This window comes from Plecotus auritus (genome assembly GCF_963455305.1).
Source record: "Plecotus auritus genome assembly, chromosome: 1".
In the NCBI taxonomy this organism is placed as follows: Eukaryota; Metazoa; Chordata; class Mammalia; order Chiroptera; family Vespertilionidae; genus Plecotus; species Plecotus auritus.
Genome location: NC_137770.1, coordinates 238,932,459 through 238,941,907, shown reverse-complemented (window position 1 = coordinate 238,941,907; position 9,449 = coordinate 238,932,459). Strand labels below are relative to the sequence as shown.

At 40.9% G+C, this 9,449-nt stretch overlaps 1 pseudogene across 1 annotated transcript; it reads left to right on the top strand.

Annotated features, from left to right (window-relative positions):
• The first annotated feature begins 8,445 nt into the window (after positions 1 to 8,445).
• LOC308242207 (eukaryotic translation initiation factor 4E type 2-like) lies at positions 8,446 to 9,160 on the top strand (annotated as a pseudogene). The gene has a single exon. The product of its transcript is annotated as a eukaryotic translation initiation factor 4E type 2-like (transcript).
• Positions 9,161 to 9,449: the final 289 nt, after the last annotated feature.

Sequence of the window (9,449 nt, the reverse complement as noted above, 5' to 3'; positions counted from 1 at the left end):
CTACTGTTTATCTCTCTCTTCTCTCCCTGGAACTGCAAAGTCAATTATAATTTGTATTATCTGCATTATTATTTCTCATTCCTCCTCCTTCTATAGTTGCTCAGCTTCTCTGTGTACAAGGCAATGGAGAATAAGGGAGCAGATGGCTAATCCAAAAATGGAGTCCCAGTTCTCAGTATACAAGCTCAGCACCTGCAGATAACTGATGTGTGCTCCTTATCCCAGGTTCTCAATGACAAATTCCCAGTAGAGAGAGTTCAGTAGTCCACCTGGGTTTAGTGTTAACCCTTGTCTAATTGATTATGGTTAGGCCATAGAATGGACTCAGTAAAAAGGCCCAATAAATTAGGTGAAGTAGGTATGGGAGATGTCCTCAGAGAAGGGGAACAGGGACTGGGCATATGTACCAGACGTGTTTTCTATGACTTTCAAGGTGACAATCTTAGGGGAGGTGGTCATTTAAAATTATTATAAATACTTGAGTATTTGCTTTAGAAAGCCAGTTTAATTTCTTTATAGTTACCTTGTCTTTACAATTTGTGGAATTCTGGCAGAGTTAATGTGCAAATAACTCATAGTTGACAGTAAGAGGGTAGGATAAATTAAGTATATGGAGATGAAACCTTACAAAATCATAATAGTAGGTACAGATTCATCATTTTGTAATATTGGAAACAGAATTTTCATTATCACATTCCAAATAAGAGAGTTCAGAAAGGTAACCAATAAAAATTTCAAATTAATCAATATATTTTCCATACTACCAGCAATAATTACTGAAATAAGGAGAATGAAAAATGGAATAAGAAATAGTCCTAAGAGTAATGTTAACAAGAGAGTGTAATATCCAGAAAACTATGAAACTTTGCTGAGAGATAATAAAAAGAAGACTTAAATAAATAGAGATACCATGTTCATGGAGAAGATGGGTACCGTAGATACAAATTTGGAAGGCATGCAGATGAGTGCATATATCCAAGCCTGGGTCAAATGTCGTACTTCATTTCTCTTGTTAGAGTAGCTAGTCCAAAAGTCAACTGCTCAAACCAAACCGGGGCTTTCAGATACCATCTTGACATTTCTAAAAATTAAAGCAAGAGAGATATTCCACTGGCTTTTAGGTCTTGGAACTGAAAGAACAAATCTGGGTCTTCTGGAAGTCATGTGCCCTACCACTTGGAGAAAAGCTATCTGTGGTAGCAGAGAATAAAGCCCAGAGAGACTAGCAGTGATGAGGCTTAAAATCAGCAATGTCCTGGAGGCGTCAGCTCCCTGGTTCCAGTCTCCGAGCTCCCCAGAGCTACTTTAGTCCTTATTTTATTATTTATTTATTTCTGTGACTACTTTAGTAACCTTCCAGGAAGTCCTTAAATCTTTCAAAAAATGTTTTGCAACATTTATTGAATATCTGGAAGATGTGAAGTATGAAAGGGATTATTCTATCTGAGGGAGATTCTCCTTTGCTGACTGTGCAGAAATATGGGCAGCCACTGGGAGCTAAGAGTAGCCCTCAGCTGACAGTAAATGTAGACTTCAGTTCTACAACCAAAAGGACCTAAATTCTGCCAACAATCTGAATGAGCTTGGAAGCAGATTCTTCTCTAGAACCACCTGAAAAAAAGGCTGCACAGCTAATACCTCGATTTTAGCTATTCCAGATCCTGAGCAAAGAACTCAGTCACATCATGATCTCCCCTGGGGGATTGGGCCTAAACTGGCAGTCGGACATCCATCAAGGGATCCCAGATTGTGAGAGGGTGCAGGCCAGGCGGAGAGACCCCGCCCTGTGCCCAAATTTCGTGCACCGGGCCTCTAGTCAGCTAATAAATGGGTACTGTTTTAGGCTGCTAAGTTTGCGATAATGTGTTATGCTGCAATAGAAAACCAACATATTAACTTTTTGGAAAAAAGTAAACATGTTCAGTCTTTGTATTATATTTGGTCAATATTTGTATTCTAAGAGAAAGCATGTGATGGTGTATCTTGGGTCATGGATATGCTATTGGGAGTTGGAGTTCAGATCACCTTGATTAACAGTTCCAGACACAACAAGGGAGAGGTAATTATGTACAAGAAAATTGGGGCACTGTTACTAAAAGAGCAAATGTCCACAACAAACGTGTAAGGGGAGAACCTAGAGAAGGGATCCAGTGAGAAAAGTACCATAAAGTACCATATTGCAAAAAGTACCATATGGGGCGAAGAGATATTAGAGTAGGATGAAGGAGATACTTACTATAAGGAAACAGATACACAGATTGATGATTCGGGGGATGCATGTAGTGATTTGAGGGTGATGACATGGCCAGGCAGTAAACTGGTTTTATAGGAAGGTGTAGAAATGTATGTTGTTTTTGGTTTCCCAGCACCCAAACGTTCTTTATATTTTGGAAGAACCCCAAATAGGAATCCCACCTTCCACCATGGGAACCAGAAGTGTGTGCAGGAAGTCATGTGCCCTACCACTTGGAGAAAAGCTATCTGCGGTAGCAGAGAATAAAGTCCAGAGAGACAAGCAGTGATGAGACTTAAAGACTCTCTCTCCAAGCTTCTACATACAGTAGCTAAAGCGAAGGTATGTCACCTGGGCTGGGCTCATCAGATGCGTCCATCTGGAGCCTTCGTTCTTGCAGGAATGATGGATTGGGGTAGGGAATGGTTAAAGATTATTATTTTGTGGCAGAGCTGCGAGTCCAGAAGGGTGAGAGTAAGTGGTGGTGATAACACAGGGACAGCATCTCTAGCTGCCTGGGTCTGTGGTGGGGTTGTGGCTGTGACTTGGATCTCCTCAGTTTCTGCCGGTTTTCTGAGGCAGGTTCTCCAGCCCTTCCATCGATCCTGTGAGCTAGTCCACATAGACTTCCAATCAATTCATTTTCTACTTAAGCCAAGAGTTTGTTCCTTTGGTTTGGAAAGATGGGTGATGATGTACAGAGGCCATAATAGGGTTGACAGTGATTGGCATTTTAGTCATGACAAGTGAAAGCAAATAGCATAACAGTCACATAGAAATGTCCGGAGTCAGCTGGATATGTGCAAGGAGTGCGTGCATGGAATCTGTGGTGGAGGTGGAGTTGGTTGTTATCTACCTAGATGTGATTAAGGCAATTATGACAGCGGATGAGTTTGCTGGAGAGAGAGAGAAAGCGAGTATGAAGAGAAAAAAGAATACCAAGGGCTAATCTTTGGGTACCGCACAGTGAAAAAATAGAAGAAAGGAATAAAAAAGAGTAATCAGTGAGGTGGGTGGAAAGACAATACAGTTCAATCATATATATTTAGGAAGGAGAGAAGTTCAAGGAGAAGTTGAAGGGTCAAGTGGGTCATAAAGTGTTCAAAGAGAATGATAAATACGTATAATGTAGTCCATCAGTCATTTGAAGCATTTAAAAAAGTATACATTTCAAAGCAAAATATAACCTATGTGGTGCTAACATTTATTTGAATGTTATGTGGTGGGCCCTGTGAAAAACACTCTATGTATATTATTGTATGTGAAATAGATAATATTACCTGCCTTGTGTGTATAAAGAAACTGAACCTAAGTGAAATGAAGTAATATACCTGTGTTCCCATGACCAAGTTTCACATCTAGGATAGAAACAGGTTTGTCTGATTCCAGAGGTCAGGTCCTTAATCACGCCACTAAGTGGAGTGGCAACATGACTGTGTTTGAATGGTGACCTCAAAGCTGAGCTTGCCATTGATATAACACACTAACCTCTCACCCCCTTTGCTATTGATTCATTCGCACCTTGCACCATTTTACCGTTTCATGCTATTGGATCTTTGCCACTTACAAATGCAGTCAGACAGGGGTCTGTTTATGTTTGGACTGTGATTATGGTTAGAATCTTTGGAATAGAATGATTCTTAGTACCAGAGAGTTTATAGAACTTTTGTAAAACATGGAAACCTCTCCCCTCATACTTCGGTTGTTTCAATTTAAACAAACAAACTTGGCCCTGACCGGTTTGCTCAGTGGATGGAGTGTCAGCCTGTGGACTGAAGGGTCCCAGGTTCGATTCCGGTCTAGGGCATGTACCTTGGTTGCTGGCACATCCCCAATAGGGGGTGTGCAGGAGGCAGCTAATTGATGTTTCTCTCTCATCGATGTTTCTGACTCTCTATCCCTCTTCTTTCCTCTCTGTAAAAAAAAGCAATAAAATACATTAAAAAAACAAACTTGTACACTGCTTTCAACAATTTCCAGAAATTAGACCAGAAAATAGATAAAAATCATGTATGCAATGATTTATGTGGCTGTACATATGTTTACATATATGCAAAATACATCTTTATCTTTAATACAACATTTTAAGTCTACAAAAAGAAAAAACCATTCAGAAGTCATCATTTCCCTTGCTTTTCCCCTCTCCTTCCCTTCCACTCTAGCATAATAATTAGTTTTGGACCTAATGTTAGACCTCTTGGGTCTAACATTCTTGGCTGTATAACTTACTGTTTGGCCTTAGGCAAAATATTCAACTACTTTGAGCCTCCGTTTTCTCTCTGGAGTGAAGATTATAATTGTACTTTATTGAGTTCCTGTGAGAACTTAAAGAGATACGTTGGGTAGAACTAAGAATAGTGCCTGATACATACTGAGTCCTCATTCAATGTTATCATTATTCCAGGTTGCTTCAATCTCCTTTGCAGGAAAACTTGTTTGTTGATCTTGGTATGTAGTTTATTTAGAGCCTTCAAATGTCTGCAGCCACCTCTCTCTCCCACCTGCTGCTTTCTCCTTTCCATCTTTCCACATTTCCCATTTCCTCACAATAAGATTTCAAAGTATTCTTGTGTGGCCATCCTGACTAACCTTATGAATATAACCATTTCATTCACTCAGGAGTTTTTCTCAACTCCTAAGTCAATTGTTTCTCACAGCTGCATCAACTTATAGTTCCTTTGTACACCAAGGTTTATGTGTATTCAAGATATTTTTCCCACTTCTATTTTTTGTTGTTATGCTGGGTTGGAAAGATAGCTGGACTAGTGTTGTGAGAACTTACGTGACAATGCCTCGTCTGATACTCACTAGCGGTGTTGTTTGGACAATCCTTTAGGCTGCCTGGGTCTCATTTTTAACTTCAGGAAACTAGGGATTGGGCTAAGAATAAAAGCGAACATGGACTGATTTCTGTAAGCCAGACACTGTTCCAACAGGTTTACAATAATCTATAAAGTAAAATCTATAATTATGACCATTTTACAATGACACAACTGAGGCTCAGACTGCTAACTAGTTTGCTTTAGCTGAGCCAGATTTATTTAACGTTTGAGTTTGTACTTTTATATTTATGATGATCCTAGAAAGAAAGAAATTTCTTGGCATCTAGACTGATATTTTGTTTGTTTGTTTTTCTTTGTATGTTTAAAAATATAATTTTTGTATAAGTCAGGGAACCAAGTATCTTGATTACTTACCCATCCATTTGAAAACTAAAAGTATTTAGGTCTACTATGAGGAACTGAAGCTAATCAAATTTTGGGCAAATTATCACACACACACACAGCCCTGATATAGGTGGAAGAGCATTATCAACATTTTTAAAAGAATGCAACTCATTTTTTTAACCGTTGGTTTCAAAAATATTTTAAAAAATATAAAACTTAGACTTTTGAATTCAAAATTCGTTGGGGATTTTTAGTTCTTTTTATGCGTATAGAACTAGGTCACTGAGTAATGTTCAGATTTTTTGGGGGGTTGTTAACCTTTAAGAAATTATGTTGACTTTGGGATAAAGAGTTGTATTTTTATCTCAAAAATATGATAAAGATGGTAAATTGGTGTTTACACAGTCTGACAAAAATAGACCATTAGAGAACCTAGAGCTGGGCTATATTCTATAATCAAGCTGGTTAATTTTCCCATAATGTCAGGAAACTAAATAAAATTTAAGAGATTTTAAGGCTTCTCCATCCTTCTTGAATGCCCCTCTCTAATAGGAATTATTCAGACCACTGAATAAGAATATGATTGCCTGCCAGGGCTAGTCAAGATTCTAGAGAATTCAAGCAAAATGTTCCTTAACCTTTAGAGCAAACTGGGTTTTCTTTAGCTTGATTTACTCTGCCCATCAACATTTCCCAGAATGTTACCCACCAAAAGCTATTTGAAAAAAATTCTGTGTTTAGATATATTTGAGTAACTCTGGGGGAAGCAAAACTGAAAAAAAAAAGTTTAAATGGTACTTTTTGTTAGAGTATTTAGTATTAAAAATACACATAAGTTTTTGATCAACAAATATTTTTTGAACACTTTCCATGGACTAGACACTGTACTACTAGCCTTTGGGGTATAGTAGAAGCATCATTTCTGCCCTTAGGAAGGTAAGGGCTGATATGCAGTTCTTATACTTATTTTTGGCCATAAGAATATTTTCTTTTTCTCTTCCTTCCACCATTCGTTTCTTCTTTCCTCTTTTGTGTGTGTGTGTGTGTGTGTGTGTGTGTGTGTGTGTGTGTATGTGAGCTTAGAAAATAATCTCTGGAGGCTATTTTTCTGAGGAATGTGCTTTGGGAAATGCAGGACTATAGTTATTAATTGATTCCCTGGATATTACTTTTCTCAGTGATTTCCCTAGAAGTCCAGATGCTAGAGAACAAAGCCAGGATGAGCAAGCAATGAGGCAGATTCAACTGATGATGTTATACACCAGTCTTCTCTGAGTGCACCCAGCCATGGTGAGACCAGCACTGGCAGCATAGGGACAAGATGGGAAACAAGTACTCGAAGCAGCGAAATCTTTCAATGGTTTAATGTCAACAGAGGTGCTGATGGACAATACTTATATTTGGAAGTTTTCAAAATATTGATTACCAATTTGAATTCTAATCAGTGATTCTGGGGGTGCAGTATCTTTTTTCCTGCCTGGGGGTAGGGAGGTGCCACCAGGAGACTACTCTGTGCTCACAGGGTTAAAGGACTCTGGTTATCTTTTCTTTGTGAAGAAGAACCAAGGAGGCAAGGGTTTGAGATGGTGAGAGCAATGTGCTTGGACAGGAGAAGGACCTGAGTCAGTAATGCAAGAGGTTGGGGAACTGATATTACTTCCAACCTGAGGCCAACTAACTTAAATCTTACATAAAACTGTAGACCTGCTCTCGATAAAACCCTGACCACTGCTTCACAAAATGAGTGACTAGTTTATGGTAATAGGGTGGCATCAGGAAAGGAATGTTTTCAACATTAGATAGACCTGGATTTGAAACTAAGCTGCTTCATTTTTTATTGGGTGCCTGTGACTTATAATTATTATGCCCTCAACTGTGTGCAAAAGCCCTGTGAAGAAGTTACAAAGATGGAACAAACAGGAACTTTGTCCTTGAAGAGCTTATGATTTGAATGGGAGATAAGGCCTTTTAACCCTATATTTTCCATTTAAATTTCATTTGTTTGAAATAATAAGGGCCTTTCTAGCATCTGGATATTGTATCACTGTGAATCCAATTTCTTAAGAAAAAAGTATTTTGTTGTCAAACATACCAAAATCACATCTACCTATCTCCACGTTGGTTGCATTTCTAGCAAGTTTTGCTTTTATTTGTTAAAATTAGTCATTAGTTAAACAGTTAATTTTAGTTCTACTAATAAATAATTTGAATAATGTATAGTACTTTTTAACTTTCAACCTGCTTTCATACTATTTTCTCATTTGTTCCTTCTAACAGTTAGATGTGGTAAGAAAGATGTGGCACTCCTATTTGACAGATGAGGAAACTGAAGCACAAAGTCATTGGGTGACTTACCTAAGTTCAACAAATCCTACATAATAAAAGCCTAATATGCTAAGTGTCCAGTCAACTGGTTGGCCATTCAACCAATCAAAGTGTAATATGCTAATGATATGCTAAGGCTGCTCAACTGCTCACTATGACGTGCACTGACCACCAGGGGGCAGACACTCTGACCGGTAGGTTAGCTTGCTGCTGGGGTCTGGCTGATGGGGACTGAGCAGGATGGGCGAGACACGCCCTGGAGCCCTCCCGTGGTCCCTCCCCTGCTGGCCAACCTCCAGCGTCTCTCCCCAGCTCAGATCGTGCACCGGTGGGGTCCCTCGGCCTGGCCTGGGCCCTCTTGCAATCCAGGACCCCTCGGGGGATGTCAGAGAGCCAGTTTTGGCCTGATCCCGCAGGCCAGGCCGAGGGACCCCACTGGTGCACGAATTTGTGCACTAGGCCTCTAGCGAGGTAATAAAACCAAAATTCATTGGTTCCAATTCCTGTGCTTTTTCTTCCAGACTGTGGTTTCCCAGCTTTTGGGCTTCAGAATCTCAGAAAAGCTACAAATGTATTGCAAGAGTTTAGTGAATCCAAACATACATTGAAAATGAATGGTAGTCTAAAGAAATACATTCTCACGCATATATTCACTATTACTTCTCTATGCAATTAAGATGCTATTGTGAGACTCCCAGAGGCAGTGGGGATGGTGAGAGGATGAACAAGGTCGAGGCACTGAAAGGTGATGGCAGTGGTGACCACGATCAGAATGAAGAAAACAGCACACAGAAAGATGGCGAGGAGGGAAAAATGGAACGGGACAAAAGTCAGAGCAGCAGCAAGAGGAAGGCTGCGGTCCCGGGACCAGCAGGGCATCCCCTGCAGGACAACGACCCCTTCTGGTTCTCCGGGGGAACCCGGCCGACCCGCCAGCTCGCAGAGCTGTGAACACAATATCAAACAGATGGGCGCCTTTGCTTCTGCGGAGCAGTTCTGGAGGTTTGACAGCCACATGGTACGTGCTGGGGACCTGACCGGCCTCAGTGACGTCCATCTCTTCAAAGAAGGAATTAAACCCGTGTGGGAGGACGATGCAAATACAAACGGTGGCCAGTGGGTTATTTGGCTGCGGAAGGGCTTGGCATCGCGTTGCCGGGAGAATCTCATCCTGGCCGTGTGCGGGGAACAGTTCATGGTTGGGGGGGAGACCTGTGGGCTGTGGTCTCTGTCCGGTTTCAGGAGGACATTATTTCCATACGGAATAAGACTGCCAGCGCCCCAGCGCCCACAGCCCGAATCCGGGACACGCTTCGGCGAGTGCTTGTACCTCCCAGCACCATCATGGAATACAAACCCACACCCACAGCCCCGAGATGCCCGCAGGCGGGGCGCCCACAGGCTCCTTTCCAAAACCTCTGGAGGCCGCGGCTGAATGTGCCAGGACCCTCTCCCTCTCCGGGTGGCACCGTCACTGAAGCTCATCATCGGAGTCTCTTGTTCTGCTGGCGTGCCACCTGGAAGATTCTTCTGTCCTGGACAGGAGGAATGGGAGGAGCATTTTATGGTTTAAGAACAGGCTGACACCCAGCAGCTACAATAGCTGAAATCACTTAATAAGTGGTGCTAAACTAAAAAAAAAGATGCTATTGTGATAAATATAATGTAATCTCATTTAAGAAAGTAATTAACTCATACGTTGTCTGTCGTTATGCATTTTCTTC